The sequence below is a fragment of the Amblyraja radiata genome, chromosome 22 (genome assembly GCF_010909765.2).
Source record: "Amblyraja radiata isolate CabotCenter1 chromosome 22, sAmbRad1.1.pri, whole genome shotgun sequence".
Taxonomy (NCBI): Eukaryota; Metazoa; Chordata; class Chondrichthyes; order Rajiformes; family Rajidae; genus Amblyraja; species Amblyraja radiata.
Window position 1 is genome coordinate 34,900,215 of NC_045977.1, and position 16,164 is coordinate 34,916,378.

Below are 16,164 nucleotides of genomic sequence, written 5' to 3' on the forward strand. Positions count from 1 at the left end.
AGGAACATACAACACTTTTAGCACCATGCAGGTCAACTAACGTCCTCCACCTACCTCTCTTAACAGCATCCCTAATATATATGTCACATTTAGCCAGCAAAAACTATTGAGCATGGTGCATTCTGAGATCACCACCTTTCACAGATCCACCTCAGCTTGGAGATTTCATACACTTTCCACAATATCTAACTGAAGTCAAAAGCAGATTCAGACAGTTTGGATTATATTTACATACGGACCGAGATATAAATAATTTCAGTTTTCCTCCATCACCATCTTAACCGTGAGACAGGGAAATAATATTTAACGGGGGAGGGGGGGATCTTATAAATCATTTTATTTTGCAGACGTGCCAAACTTTATCTGCAAACAGAATGCTGCATGCTTGCAATATATGACAGGTTATCGTGCAGTCTTTTATACAAATAACCGAACGGCTTACCTCGAAAAATGCTATTCTCTGGCTCTGCAGTTTATGTTCACCAGCGTGATGTGTTCAGTGGCTTTTCACTTCGATCTCCCTAACTGAAAAGGAAAACAATTAAATGTTATGTAAGGTATTTATTGTCTAGGATTTGAGCCCCGAGGCTGTACTGATTGAGCTGATCTGCCCCTTTCCCCTAAATGGAGTAGTCATGTGCCTTGTGCCTGCAAGCTATTTCCCTTTCAGTCACAAAACCTTTATAAATACGCCGTTCGCTCCTTTGATGTAGTTGTTAGCACACGGCAAGAGACGCACACTTTTCCCATTTTGTTTGCAAAGCTGGTCCCGAACTTACACCAGAACTTTTTTGTTGCTGCCTTCGTGTCTTCTTAATGAGACCGTCGTGCTGGAGAAATAAGGAGAGTTTTTTTTTCTCAGGGCAACGTTTCAAACTTTTACTGTTCATTTTTTTCTTCTCTCCGTTTGCCAATTCCTCTCCGGCATCGCGGCGATAGATCGTATTGAGAAAGGGGTTTCACGTGGAGAATCGTCCCTTGAATAGCAACCTGAGAAAATAGGGTTTAGTGGGTAGCGTTCAATTGGAAAACACAAAGGTCCTCAGCATAATAAATGGTCATATGTTGAAAGGGGTTAAAGATTGTGATGCACAGCCAAGCGACTGAAGAGATTCTTATTATCTTGTTTAGAACTTCAACAACTTTAGACAATATATAGAATGTCTGGAGTCCATTTTCACTTAGAATATTGGAAGACAGAACATTGTGCAAATAATTCACAGGCTATTTAGCAGTAAAATCATTATTTTAAAGCCATTTACGTTACAATGCATAGACCACATTTTTCAAGTGTACCACAAAATATTTTAATGAATTATTGTAAAGTTTCATACTGATCAAAGTGTTTTTCTTTAATTAGTCAGAATGCACTTAAGCAGCAAGCTATTAAAAAGGGTGCCATCATAAACATTTGTCAGTGACTGTTGATAAAATGCATCTGCTGTGAAAGATATTCAAACTGGATTAGAGTATGGAATAAACTTTAACCAGAGATTTAAGGAAACAAAATTGTGCATTATTTATAATTTAGGTGATCATAAATGAAGCAGGCTAGCAAAATTCACTTTTATGTTTTTTCGTGATTCCCAGTATTATAAAAAAAGTTGAGGCAATTTCATAAATGGTTTATTATTTTAATACTAAAGGGATTTGCAAGGCCAGGTTGATTAGAATTCTAAAGATAGACACAGAATGCTGGAGTAACTCAGCTGGACAGGCAGCATCTCTGGACAGAAGGAATGGGTGACGTTTCGGGGTCGAGACCCTTCTTCAGACCGATAAATGTCAATACAATGTTTTGTCAAGGACAGGGCTTACCGAAATCTCTCGGTTTCCAGGAGCACTTCAGCTTGGCGGGTTCAGGCGAGCCGTTATGGAAGGGAGCAGGGGTTCAGCCTCCAAGTTTCGGTTTGGCAGCAGTTTCCAGTGAGTTGTGAGAGTGCGGTTGTGCTTCAGGTCCAGCGGCGGTGGATCCAGCCCGGCCCGACGCGAGCTCTGAGTGCTGCGTCTCACGGCCTGCAGGCAGCTCAGGGTGCGCAGCCTTTCCCTCCAGTCCACTGGAAGGCTTCTCCAGGGCTCATCACAAAATGTCAGGGTCCATGTGGTCTTCATGAAGGCTTTCAGATACAATCAGACCTCTTGTCATGTACGCAGTGGTAAATCAGCCTTGACAGCCTCCTCCACTGTTCCAACCATCTGTACCAAATTTGTCAGCGGGCAAATTTGTGGGAGAGAGAGAGAAAAAAAATTGCTGGAGAAAAAAGTGAAACGTAAAATACGTTCTTTATTTAAGTCCTATGTGCTTTTGTGCTAAACCACTGACCTCAACGCACAAGGTTTACAATCTACATTTTTTGCAATAAAGTTATTTTTTTTTAAATTAATATTCAAATTGAATACACATCTGTCTGCCTTGAACAGAATTAAAACAAGAAGCCTTAAGCATAAAGCGCAGGGAAATCAAATGTTCCCTGTCAGGAGCACCAGCTGTCATTTGCCAAGGTACATGGGTTTGGAAATCTTTCCAATCTGAACCAAAAGCAAAGTCAGATAGACAAAAGATCATGGCGGAGATACTAATGATTTTGCATTGAAATTGTGTAGTTATTATTCAAATAGTGCATCGTACTTTTGGCATCTGTATGACCAGATTTAAAAGGTTTGGCCCTATCTAGATACCCACTTGCAGTAAACACATCCTTCATTAGGCCAGCGTTCAGATACTGTGTAGGAAGGAACTGCAGATGCTGGTTTAAACCGAAGATGAACCTCTCTAATTCAGCAGGTCAGGCAGCATCTCTGGAGAAAAGGGGATAGGTGACGTTTCGGGTCGAGACCCTTCTTCAGACTCTTTGTTGCCTCCTCTGCGGTTGCATCAATGCAGATGATATTTTGTATAAGTCAGAGGAACCAGAGACATAATTTTTCATGATAGATCAGGGCGGCATGGTGGCGCAGCGGTAGAGCTGCTGCCTGACATCGGCAGAGACCCTGGTTCACTCCCGACAACGGATACTGTCTGTGTATGTTCTCCCCATGACCATGTGGATGTCCCACAAGTGCTCCGGTTTCCTCCCACACTCCAAGACATACAGGTTTGTGGGTTAATTGGCTTCGGTAAAAATTGTAACTTGTCCCTAGTGTGTAGGATAGTGTTAGTGTACGGGGATCGTTGGTCGGCGCGGACTCGGTGGGCCGAAGGGCTTGTTTTCGCGCTGTAACTCTAAACTAAATTAACAATCTATTTCTGTTCAAAAGGGAACTGCAGATGCTGGAATATCGAAGGTACACAAAATTGCTGGGGAAACTCAGCGGGTGCAGCAGCATCTATGGAGCGAAGGAAATAGGCGACGTTTCGGGCCGAAACCCTTCTTCAGACTAAGGGTTTCGGCCCGAAACGTCGCCTATTTCCTTCGCTCCATAGATGCTGCTGCACCCGCTGAGTTTCTCCAGCAATTTTGTGTGCCAACAATCTATTTCTGTCTGATTTGCTTGATAGCAGACGAGTGGACCCAGTGAAGTAGCTCTTTGGCAAGATGCTACGGCTGAAATTTGGTCATCACCCCCTCTCCCTGGCATTCCCTCCATAATATCTTTGAATACAACAAAATGGACCAAGTCAGCTCTGAGTAAAATTACAATGTGGAATAAATGTAAATGCATAGAAAGCCTCATAGATGAGGCGTTGACACTTTTAGGGGATGGGGCAACACATAAATGAATAGTCCACCCTTTTGAACGTCCATTGATCACTATGAGTCACTGTATACTTGTTCTGCACTGCTACCTCCATATTACCCTTCCCTCTTACCCTTCTCATAAGCTTAATAACCTGGTTAGTATTGATTTTTGATAAGATTCTAGGTTATTTGCGGTTTGTATGATTTGTTATTATTGCATTATCATAATCATAATCAGACTTTATTAGCAAAGTATGTTTTGCAACATACGAGGAATTTGATTTGCCGTACAGTCATACCAATAAAAAGCAACAAAACACACAAAATACATTTTAACATGAACATCCACCACAGTGACTCCTCCACATTCCTCACTGTGATGGAAGGCAAAATAAAAGTTCAGTCTCTTCCCTTCTTTGTCCTCCAGCGGTCAGGGGCCTCTCACCTTCCGTTGACGGGATGATCTTACTCTCGTAGCCGACTGCGGGCTTTCTCGTCGGGCAATCAAGCTCCTGCATCGGGGGGGGGGGTATCTGAGCTCCCCCGCGCCGGGCGATCTACCCCGGTTCGGGGCTTGTTGTACGTCGTGCGGCCTTTGGTGCTTCCCGACCTCGGTCTCTTACCCGGGATTGCGAGCTCCTTGAGGCCGTGGTTGGAGCGACGATCGCAGGCTCCTGCAAGCCGTGGTTGGAGCGACGATCGCAGGCAAGGAATCGGCTCCGATGGTAAGTCCACGCCTCGCGGAGGGGCTCACAGTGAGTCTGAGCAAAGCCTCCAGCTTCCATTCAGAGGGTGGTAGGTATAATGGTAGGAGCTGCCAGAGGAGATAGTTGAGGCAGATACCATAACAGTGTTGAAATGATACTTGGACAGGTATATGGACCGGAAAAGTGGGATATGGACCAAAAGTGGGATGGGATTAAATGGGCCATCCAGATGAGTTGGTAGAAAGGGCCTGTTTGCGTGCTATATGACTCTAACAATGAGATTAAACAATCAAACATTAAACAATTGTATATAGTCTCTCGTGTGTAGGATAGTGTTACTGTACGGGGTGATCACTGGTCACTACGAACTCATTGGGCCAAAGGGCCTGTTTCCACACTGTATCTCTAAAGTCTAGAGTCTAAAAGTATTTTTAGACAGATAAGCAGGGAGAACAAGAATCAATTTAGAGACAAAATGCTGGAGTAACTCAATCGGACAGGCAGCCCCTCTGGGGAGAAGGAATGGGTGATGTTTCGGGTCGAGACCCTTCTTCAGACCCTTAGGTCCAATCAATTTAGGTCCAAAAAGAAAACTAAAATGTGGGAAGACGGTTCTGATGAAGAAAAAGGAGAAAGAGACATAACTGACACATAACAAAAAAAAGATTGCAAACAATTACACCATTAAAGACTGGAAATTGCACAAATAAATTCATCAATTTCTGGAAGAGGGTGTTTGATTGGCATTGCAATAACAACTACCATGTTATTAAAAAGGTACTTACACAATTATTTGTGAAACTTAACTTTCTGTAGCGAGTATAATGGTCAATTAATATGTAAATCCCGCAAGATCTTAGGAATAATGGAGAGGCTGAGGGCAAGTTTTAGCTTTGAGTGCAATGGTGTAAATCATAGTCTGTGAAGATTCACAACTCGCGGTGTATCTCTTAAACTCTTAAACCTGCTGGATAATTTACTGTATTAGTAAGAGGATGCACTGTTAATTTGTCTTTGTCTTTCATGCCAGATATATGCTAAATGCACAGAGTCTTTTGCCTGGAGTAGGAGGATCGAGAACCAGGGGACATGGGTTTAAGGTGAGCAGGAAAAGATTTAATAGGAACCTGAGGGGTAACATTTTTACACAAAGGGGTGGTGGGTGTATGGAACAAGCCGCCGGATGAGATGGCTGAGGCAGGCACTAGCGCAATGTTTTGGAAACATTTGGACAGGTACATGGATAGGACAGGTTTAGAGTGATACTAGACCAAGTGCAGACCCGTTGGGTCTGCTCCCCCAACGCAGCCGTTCCCTACCCGTAGCCCCCACGGGAGACGTGGTCCTCCAACTGAAGATTCGAGCACTCAGCAGTGCGGCTGTTTTTAAATGGCGTCTTTGAGGCGAGAGGCGGGCGCCAGCAGCCGTTATGGTCACTGGAGAAGGATTTTATTAAAAATGTGTACATAAACACGACGAAATTTAATGAGGAATGGATACTTGGAATGAAAAGTGAAATATCTACCGAAATGGAAAACATCTGGGCGTCTGTGGGTCTGGTGTTAGCGTAGCAACGAATCAAAGGCTGACACCCACAGGCTGGCAACCACAAGACAGGCAGAAACACACACACACACACAGTTTTAATATTATATAGATAGATAGATATAAATGGGCCAAACGCAGGCAGGTGGGGCTAGTGTAGATAGGGTCGTTGCGGGCAAGTTGGGCCGAAGGGCCTGTTTCCATACTGTATGACTCTATGACGCTATTCCAACCATCACCTTCCACCTTCACTGAAAAGACTTCTTAATTTAAATTTACACAATAAAATTTAGTCTCAACTGGCTTAAAATCTACATTGTATGTATTTCCAATTATGAAGTTCCAATTAATTTCATATTTCTGCTTTGTAGATTGTGTTAGCAATGCAGTAAGTTTCTATATTACCATGTCTCTAATGTCAGTTATGGTCTTGTGGTCTCATTACAAGTTGCCACGGACATCTCAATGTGTGAAGACTCATTGTAAAATAACTCTGCTGCTAATGACTGTAGGGCCATGTTTAGTGAACGTTAAGCATTAAATGTATCGATGTGTTGAAAAACACATGGAAGGACTCCCACGTTATACTCTAGTTTAGTTTAGTTTTTGAGATACAGCGCGGAAACAGGCCCTTTGGTCCACCAAGTCTGCACCGACCAGCGATCCCTGCACATTGGCACTATCCTACACACACTAGGGACAATTTACACCTGCACCAAGCCAATTAACCTACAAACCTGTACGTCTTTGGAGTGTGGGAGGAAACCGAAGATCTCGGAGAAAACCCACGTGGTCACGGGGAGAACGTGCAAACTTTGTACAGACAGCACCCATTGTCGGGATTGAACCTGGGTCTCCGGCGCTGCAAGCGCTGTAAGGTACTTAAGGGCCAGTCCCACTTGGGTGACATTTGCGCGTTATTTACGCTACATCATTTACGCGTCACGATGCAAGACGCGCGCATCGTGACGAGCACGTGACGCCCACATGGTGCGTGGTGACGTAGACAGTGATGCGCGGTCGCGCGCGGCGCCCCAGGATTTTGGGATGTACAAAATCTTCGTGCGCCATCTGCGTGACACGCAAATGACACTCAAGTGGGACAGGCCCTTAACTCTACCACGCAACCGTGGACGCCTCTTCTGGGGCCGTTTGGGAAATAATTGCAATCATATTCATCTCTGAAAATGTTAAATATATCTTTAATTTTTCCATCTACAACCAGCTGGTCTAGACATTTATACTTCAGAGAAACAGCGCGGAAACAGGCCTTTTGGCCCACCGAGTCTGCGCCATCCAGCGATCACCCCGTACACTAGCACTATCCCACACGCAAAGGAATTTTATTTTTATTTTTACAGAAGCCAATTAATCTCGGACTATCCTTGATTAGACTTTGCTGGCTTTATTTTAACGTTATTCCCATATCATGTATCTATACACTGTAAATGGCTCGATTGTAATCATATATTGTCTTTCTGCTGACTGGATAGCGCGCACCAAAAGCTTTTCACTGTACCTCGGCACATGTGACAATAAAACTAAACTGAAACTATCCTGCAAACCTGCACGTCTTTGGAATGTGGGAGGTACCTGGAGCACCCGGAGAAAACACACGTGGTCACGGGGAGAATGGACAAACTCTGTACAGACAGCACCCGGTGTCAGGATCGAACCCGGGTCTCCGGCTCTGGTGCTGTAAGGCAGCAACTCTACCGATATGTTTCAGTGTACATATTTATACACTGTTTAAATATTTTTCTCTGCGATTCAGGGCTTCCAGACTGACGTCTAAATAAAAACATTGCAGTATCTTTCCCCAATGGTGAATGGCGCAAAACACTTGTCCACTCAAAATAAAATACTTGCAAAGTATGCAAATGCTGCATTCTGCCCTGTGAATGTTTCCATCCAAACTGTGCCCTGAAGCCAAGTCTTGGCTCCTGTTCTTTTCCTTTCTCGCTTTAGTTAAGCGGTCTAATTAGGTGCATACATATGTCACCACCATGTTTTCTCCCTACACTGGAAGCAAACTGAGCTTAAAAGACCCATTCAGTAACTAACCCTAATTATTCTTTCAAACCTGAACCATTTTATTGGGAGAAGATTGTTAAACAAAACTAATAGGTTTTAACTACTTGGGGGGGGGGGGGGGGGGGGGGGGGGACTGTGGTGCAGCGGTAGAACTGCCGCCTGCCTTACAGCACCAGAGACTCAGGTTCGACCCTGACCTCGGATGCTGTCTGCACAGAGTTTGCACGTTCTCCCCATGACCGTGTGAGTTTTCCTGGGTGCTCCGTTTGCAAAGTCCAGTCTGAGCTCTAGTTGTTATGAACGGTGCCCGTTCTAGGCGAGCCCCAGGCTGCTGCAAGGCCTCCAGCCATCGCCTTCCTTGGAAGTGTGGATCGACCAGTGAGCCCACGTCCCTCTCAATAGACAATAGACAATAGACAATAGGTGCAGGAGTAGGTCATTCGGCCCTTAATGCCAGCACTGCCATTCAATATGATCATGGCTGATCATCTCCAATCAGTACCCCGTTCCTGCCTTCTCCCCATATCCCCTGACTCCGCTATTTCTAAGAGCCCTATCTAGCTCTCTCTTCAAAGTATCCAGAGAGAGGCAGAGAATTCCACAGACTCACCACTCTCTGTGAGAAAAAGTGTTTCCTCGTCTCCGCTCTAAATGGCTTACTCCTTATTCTTAAACTGTGGCCCCTGGTTCTGGACAGGCTGGACAGGCTCTCCTCGCCTGTCCACCTTGGGGGGGGAGGGGGGTGGTAGCCTCCCACAGCCGATCTCGAGGGCCCAGTGGGCCAGATCCCGGTCCCCTCTCCTCTTGGCCCTCGCCCGTCATTATCGCCGGCTTCGTCCTCCCGCTCTCTGGCCTTCGGGAGACGTGCCGGAGCTGCCTCGGCGCCTCCCCCTGCAGGCCACGGTACTATATGCAGTGGATCCCCACAGCGGCTTCCCCCTGTAAGCTAACTAACCTTCACACTGCTCTCAAACTCATAAGTTCTAGCAGCTGAATCAGGCCAATTGGGCCCATCAAGTCCACTCCGCCATTCAATCAAGGACTGATTTATCTCTCCCTCTCAACCCCATTCTCCTGCCTTCTCTGCATAACCCCTGATGCCCTTACTAATCAAGAATCTGTCAATCTCCATCTCAACAATATTCATTGACATGGTTATTTTCTCATTACCCCTCCTGCGAAGTTCCCAAAGCTTAATTTGTTTTGAAAATCAGATTATTTCTTTTAGTTTAAACTCAAACTCTTTTGGATAATTTTCAGTCTGCCGTGAACCAGCACATGCGTTGCGTTTTATGGAGACCCACGGTAACTCTGTACACGTGACAATAATAAACTAAACTAAACTAAACTGCTGATGCCGGAATTTTGAGCAAAGCACAAAGTGCTGGAGTAACTCAGTGGGTCAGGTAGCATCTGTGGTGGGGATGAATGGGTGACGTTCCACATGGGGATCCTGAAGAAAGGTCCTGACTCGCAATGTTACTTATCCATTCCCTCTAGAGATGATGCCTGACCTGCAGAGTTACTCCAGCACTTTCTATATTAGCCTGCTTTTTAATTCATTAAAAAATAATCTTCTTTTAAAACAGTTTCCTCGATAAACCTAAACCTCAATAATCTGTTAACATTGGATTAAAACAGCTGAAACTGTGTTTAATATTAGTATGGCAATTTTAATCACTGTCCACTACTTGAAGTGATTTTCTGAAGAAATGATAGCGGTTAAAATACACACAAAATGCTTTTATTTTGATTGGTGTCAGTGGTAAATTTCTTTTTTTTTGTTTTTTTGTTGTTTATTTTATTAGAAGTTAATACAGTACAAAACAGTACAGTGGAACCTAATTTTAGGTGCCAACTATGTCATACCGTAATCCGTTCTATGTACAGCCTCTAGTTTTATGTTTTGAGAAGGAAGTAAGCAAGACAAGAAAAAGAAAACAATAGAAAGGGGAAAAAGAGGAAAAATAGATGGTAGAGAATAGAAAAATGTGAAGTGTGTATATAAAAAAAAGAAAAAGTGTAAAGTAGAAATAGGAGAGAAGGCAGTGGTAAATTTCTTAGGGGAAAAAAACACAAAACCCGTTTAAGCATACCCATTTACATCCTTATGTTCAAAAGATCCATCTTAATTTTTGGAGCCTTTTTAAGGTTTCATGGTTTCAAGGTCAGTTTATTGTCACATGTACCAATTAAGGTACAGTGAAATTTGCGTTACCATACTAAGTGAAAAGCAACAAGACACACAACTACATAAATGTTAACATAAACATCCATCACAGTGGCTTCCACATTCCTCACTGTGATGGAAGGCAATAAATTTGAATCTTCTTCCTCTTGTTCTCCCGTGGTCGAGGCAGTCAAACCATCCGCAGTAGGGGCGGTCAAAGCCCCTGCAGCTGACGATCAAAGCCCTAGACGGGGTGATCAAAACCCCTGCATCGCGGCGGTTGGAACACTCTCCGCGGCATGGAGCTCCCGAATCGGCCTCTTCTTACCAGAGACCACGGGCTTCACGATGTTAAAGTCCACAGGCCCCGCTGTTGGAGCGCCGATCGCAAACTCCACGATGATAAAGTCCCGCAGACTCCTGCGGCTTGGAGTGCCAGCCGGTCTCCAGGAAAGGCCGCCAACTCCACGGTGTTAGGCCGCAGTGGGGACAGAGATACGATACGGGAAAAATAATCACATCTCCGTCGAGGTAAGAGATTGAATAAAAAGTTTCCCCCAACTACCCCCTCCCCCCCAAAATAAAACAAACCAAGGAACACTAAAACTTACTTTTTAACACATGCTAAAAATAACTAAAAGAAGAAAGGACAGACATACTGTTGGCGGGGCAGCCACTGCTGTGTTCAGAGTTACCACAGGTCTCCACAAAAAGCAACGCATGTGCTGGTTCACGGCACACTGAAAATGCTGGGATAACTCAGCGGGTCAGCTAGCATCTCTGGAGAAAAGGAATAAGTGATGTTTTGGGTTGAGACCCTTCTTCAGACTGTTTGACCTCACGAGTCTGATAAAAGATCCCGACCCAAAACGTCACCTATTCCTTTTCTCCAGTGATGCTGCCTGACCCGCTGAGCTACTCCAGCATTTGGTGTCTATCTTTGGTGTAAACCAGCATCTGCTGTTCCTTCTTGCACGCATTCATATCTATTGTTCTAGTTGTAGGATTAGACGTTGTTCACAAAGGAGGCTTATTGCGATTGCTTATTATCTCTCAGTTTATCTACATTGGTATAATTTAGTGGCTTGAAGGATGGAAAGACGCGTAGATATCGCTATTTTCTTATTGGTGCCTTTGTTATCTTGGTGAAGATGTAGGAAGAAAATTTGTGTGAATCGACCTGGCGTTTGAAGGGAATTGCTGATCTTTTAGTCTCAAGGAGGGAAGATTGTAGCTTGGGCACCCCAGGCTAGAAATGCCAGCCTGCAGTAAATGACCATGACCACCACTAAACACAAGGGGTTAAGGTGTCTCGTGGGCAGATGATGGTGGTACAGCATAGGTTGGTGTAGCTACTCAGGAAGACATAGCATAGTCTTTGCAGAGCCTGAGTAAATGTACTTTATGACGAATTTGGTCTGACAGCTGGATAAACAGATTTTTATTGCTTGTTGGTCCATGCATCATCTTGCCAAAGAATATTGTGAGGCAGAAGTTTCATTGCAGCAGTTCCGTGGCCATGGTGTCTGTTGCAATTTTCATACACTAATAACAACTCTATTTTTCAAGTTTCAACAACAGTCACTGACTTCTTTAAAACTGAAATTCTACGTTGTATTAAAGAATTTGACTGCTGCTATTTTGCACTTTAGATTCGTTTAGTTTAGAGATACAGCGCGTCAACAGGCCCTTCGGCCCACCGAGTCCACGCCGACCAGCGATCACTCCGCACGCGAACACTGTCCTCCACACACTAGGGACAATTTACAATTATACCAAGCCAATTAGCTCACAAACCTATATGTCTTTGGAGTGTGGGAGGAAACCGGAGATCCTGGAGAAAACCCACACGGTCACAGGGAGAATGGACAAACTCTATCCAGACGGCACCCGTAGTCAGGATCGAACCCGGGTCTCTGGCGCTGTAAGGCATGAAACTCTACTGCTGCACCACCGTGCCGCATAATGGTGTACTCATAAAGTTTCAGCCTTGTTAAAGCTGGCACCTTGTCACCCCTTCATGATATCTCAAAATACCACAATATTATGTAGGCAAACACAGTAGTTGGGTTGCATACTCCACGATCCCACAAAGAGAGAAGTAATGGAACAAAAATTACATATAGTGCTGGAGTAGCTCAGCAGGTCTGGCAGCATCCCTGGAGAATATGGATAGGTGACATTCCGGGTTGGCATCCTCCTTCAGACTGATTGTAGAGGGGAGGTGGGGAGGGAGAAATCTAGAAGAGAGAAGGGTCACGACAGGTAATAGGTAAACACAGGTGACGGGGAGAGATTGATAGGCAGATAATTGGATAAAGGACAGAGATGGAAAAAAAAGTGTGACCCAAAAGGATTGAAGAGCTGCAAATTGTGAAGCCAGAAGAAGGAATATAGATGGAGGGGAGGGGAGAAATAGGTGTGAGTATAGGTGGCACACAGTGGATGGGGGGGAGGGGGAGAGAGGGGGGGGCGTGGGGAGATAAAAGGGGAGAGGGCAGCGGTAATGTTGCTGACTTACAGAGCCAGAGACACGGGTTCGATCCTGACTACAGGTGCTGTCTGCACAGAGTTTTGTACGTTCTTACCTGTGACCGTGTGGGTTTTCCCCGGGTGCTCCAGTTTCCTCTCACACTCCAAAGACATACAGGTTTGTAGGTTAATTAGCTTGGTATAAGTGTAAATTGTCTGTTGGATAGTGTTAGTGTGCGGGGATCGCAGGTCGGTGCAGGCTCGCTAGGCCAAAGGCCTGTTTACGTGCTGTATCTCTAAAGTAAACTAAACTAAACTAAACTGGATTCTTCTAAAATAAAATAATTTTGACTCTTAACAATTAATACAGCACTTGGGAATGTCTTAATTCTTTTGTGAACTAATTGGGAAACAAATATAAGCAATGTGCTTTTTATGCAGATGCACAGTTTTGTCAAATGTAGATTTAAGTTCCATTGTGCTAAAAATGTAAATGCACAAAATTTTATGGCAGGTGACATTGCACTTTCTTAGCTCATTAGGAAAGAATTATTTTTCTTATGTGTGTAATCGGTTTATAGCCCTGCAGGTTTAGTCCTTCAGTTTTAATTTCAAGTATTTTGCATAACAAAGTAGCTTAGTTCAGGTTCTATTAAATTCAAAGAATAAACTGGGACATGATTTCAAATTAATGGCCAGAATTTGTTAAGGTCCGACCTGATGGGTCATTTCTAGGGGAAGATAGATACAAAATACCAGAGTAACTCCAGTGGGCCAGGCAGCATCTCTGGAGAGAAGGGAATGGGTAACTCTTCGGCTTGAGACCCTTCTTCAGTCTGAAGAATAGTGTTGACTCGAAACGTCACCCATTCCTTCTCTCCGGAGATGCTGCCTGTCCCGCTGAGTTACTCCAGCATCTTGTGTCTACCTTCAGTGTAAACCAGAATCTGCAGTTCCTTCCTACACGTTTCTTGGGGAAGAGTGGGTGAGAAATCTATGGGGTTCCTCTCTTTGATCACATGAATGGAAAAGCACATTCATAAAGTCATAGTCAAATAGAATGGGAACAGGCCCTTCGGCCCAACTTCCCCACGCTGACCAACATGCAGCATCTACAATAGTCCTACCTGTCTGCACTAGGACCATACCCATCTAAACCTATCCTATCCATGTACCTGTCCAAATGTCTCTTAAACATTATGATAGTACCTGCCTCAGCTTCACCTATCCATGTTCTCCAGAGATGCTGCCTGACACACTGAGTTATTCCAGCTTCTGCAATTCCTTTTGTTTTAATTACATTTCAACTGAATTAATGTTGGTGCTACATGCCCAAGTCTGGTGCATTTTGTACTGGACTGTTTTTGAGGAAATCTAATGATGGCCTGCTTAAGAAAAAAATTCAAAAGCTTGCATTTTGTTAAACTGGAAAAATTTAAAGAATGCAGTCTTTATTGGATCCACTTCCACTGAGTAAATATACATGTGGGATGTGGAATTAGCAGGTAAGAAGTTCTTACTATTCTCTGAAGACACCTTTATGCTCAAACCTTTAGCACAACCCCTGAGGATAATCTATTATGTTGTTTATTAACCAACTTGCTCAGTTTGACCTTCTTGCCAAATCTATTTTTTATTTAAGGTAGACAAAAATGCTGGAGAAACTCAGCGGGTGAGGCAGCATCTATGGAGCGAAAGAATAAATGACGTTTCGGGTCAAGACCCTTCTTCAGACGTCACCTATTCCTTCGCTCCATAGATGCTGCCTCACCCGCTGCGTTTCTCCAGCAATTTTATCTACCTTCGATTGTTCCAGCATCTGCAGTTCTTTCTTAAATCCCCTGTCCCCGATCTATTCCTCTCATGATTTTGTACACCACTATGAGATCACCCCTCATCCTCCTGCGTTCTTTGTTGTGGAAGAGGCAATGATCCTTGATGACCCATGGGAGTTTAATTTAGTTTAGTTTAGAGATACTGGGTCCGTGGGGTACACCGGGTCCGCGCCGACCAGCGATCCCCGCACATTAACACTATCCTACACCCACTGGGGACAATTTTTACATTTTACCAAGCCAATTAACCTGCAAACCTGTACGTCTTTGGAGTGTGGGAGGAAACCGATGATCTCGAAGAAAACCCACGCGGGTAACGGGGAGAACGTACAAACTCCGTACAGACAGCACCCGTAGTCGGGATCGAACCCGGGTCTCCGGCGGTGCATTCGCTGTAAAACAGCAACTCTACCGCTGCGCCACCATGACCGCCCTTAGGTTGGTAGGTTGCAAGGACTGCCCTTAAGGAGGTAGGTTGCAAGGACTGCCCTTAGGGAGGTAGGTTGCAACAAAGTCATTTTATATCCAGAGAGCTGAATTGTTCCTCTATCATGTCTGAAGCACAATTGCAGTTCCCTGTCGCAGGAACACAATGTTCATTTTGCTTCCGGTCTTCTCTCCCCATGGCTGTTACAGGGATATGATCATCCGGGGATGTGGCATAATATCCCTGGGTGCAACGTCACACAATTTAGTTCACAATCAAGAGAGGGACTCCCCTCTCCCATCGGGCAAAAGGTACAGAAGTGTGAAAACGCACACCTGCCCCAGATTCAGGGACAGTTTCTTCCCAGATGTTCTCAGGCAACTGAACCATCCTATCACAGTTAGAGAGCAGTTCTAAGCTACTCTCTATCAATCTCATTGGTGACCCTCGGACTATCTTTGATCGGAATTTGCTGGCTTTATCTTGCACCAAACGTTATTCCCTTATCGTGTATCTGTACACTGTGGACGGCTCGATTGCAATCATGTCTTGTCTTCCCACTGACTGGTTAGCACGCAACAAAAGCTTTTTGCTGTACCTCGGTACATGTGACAATAAACTAAACTGAACTGAACTGAACTGATGGAAGATTAACGAGGATATTGCCTGAACTTGCAGGACTGAGCTATGGGGAGAGGTTTGGCAGGCTTGGTCTTTATTCCTTGGAGTGCAGGAGGCTCAGGGATGATCATCTGAAGTGCATGAAGTTATGAGGAGAATGCAAAGAGACTTTCACACAGGGTAGGGGAATCAAAAACCAGGCTACTTAATACAAATCTGAGGGACAACTATAAGGTTGTTATGATGGGAGAACGTTTAATGGCGAAGCGCAGGTCATTTTCTTTCCAGTGAGGGTGGTGGAGGCTTGGAATGCATTAGCAGGGGTGGTGTTGGATGCAGATACCATGGTGGCTTTTAGATAGACAAATGGATGTGCTGGAAATAGAGATTCAGATTCAGATTCAGATTCAGATTCAAACGTTATTGTCATTGTGCAGTGTACAGTACAGAGACAACGAAATGCAGTTAGAATCTCCCTAGAAGAGCGACATAGAATATGAACAATAAATAAATATATTTACGTACATACAGTCGTAGTAGTGCAATTTTTTCTGGTGAAAGGAGTGTCTGGGGGGGGTGGGGGGTGACTGGCAATCACCGAGGTGCAGAGTTAAGTAATGTAACAGCGGCAGGGAAGAAGCTGTTCCTGGACCTGCTGGTCCGGCAATGGAGA

At 44.5% G+C, this 16,164-nt stretch overlaps 1 protein-coding gene across 1 annotated transcript in view; it reads right to left on the reverse strand.

The window, feature by feature from the left end:
* Positions 1-965, reverse strand: part of prr35 (proline rich 35) — a 40,578-nt gene extending 39,613 nt beyond the window's left edge. Inside the window, exon 1 of the mRNA XM_033041021.1 lies at positions 443-965. The gene's annotated coding sequence lies outside the window, so the exon portion shown is untranslated. The remainder of the gene's footprint in view (positions 1-442) is intronic.
* Between the last annotated feature and the right edge of the window lie 15,199 nt (positions 966-16,164).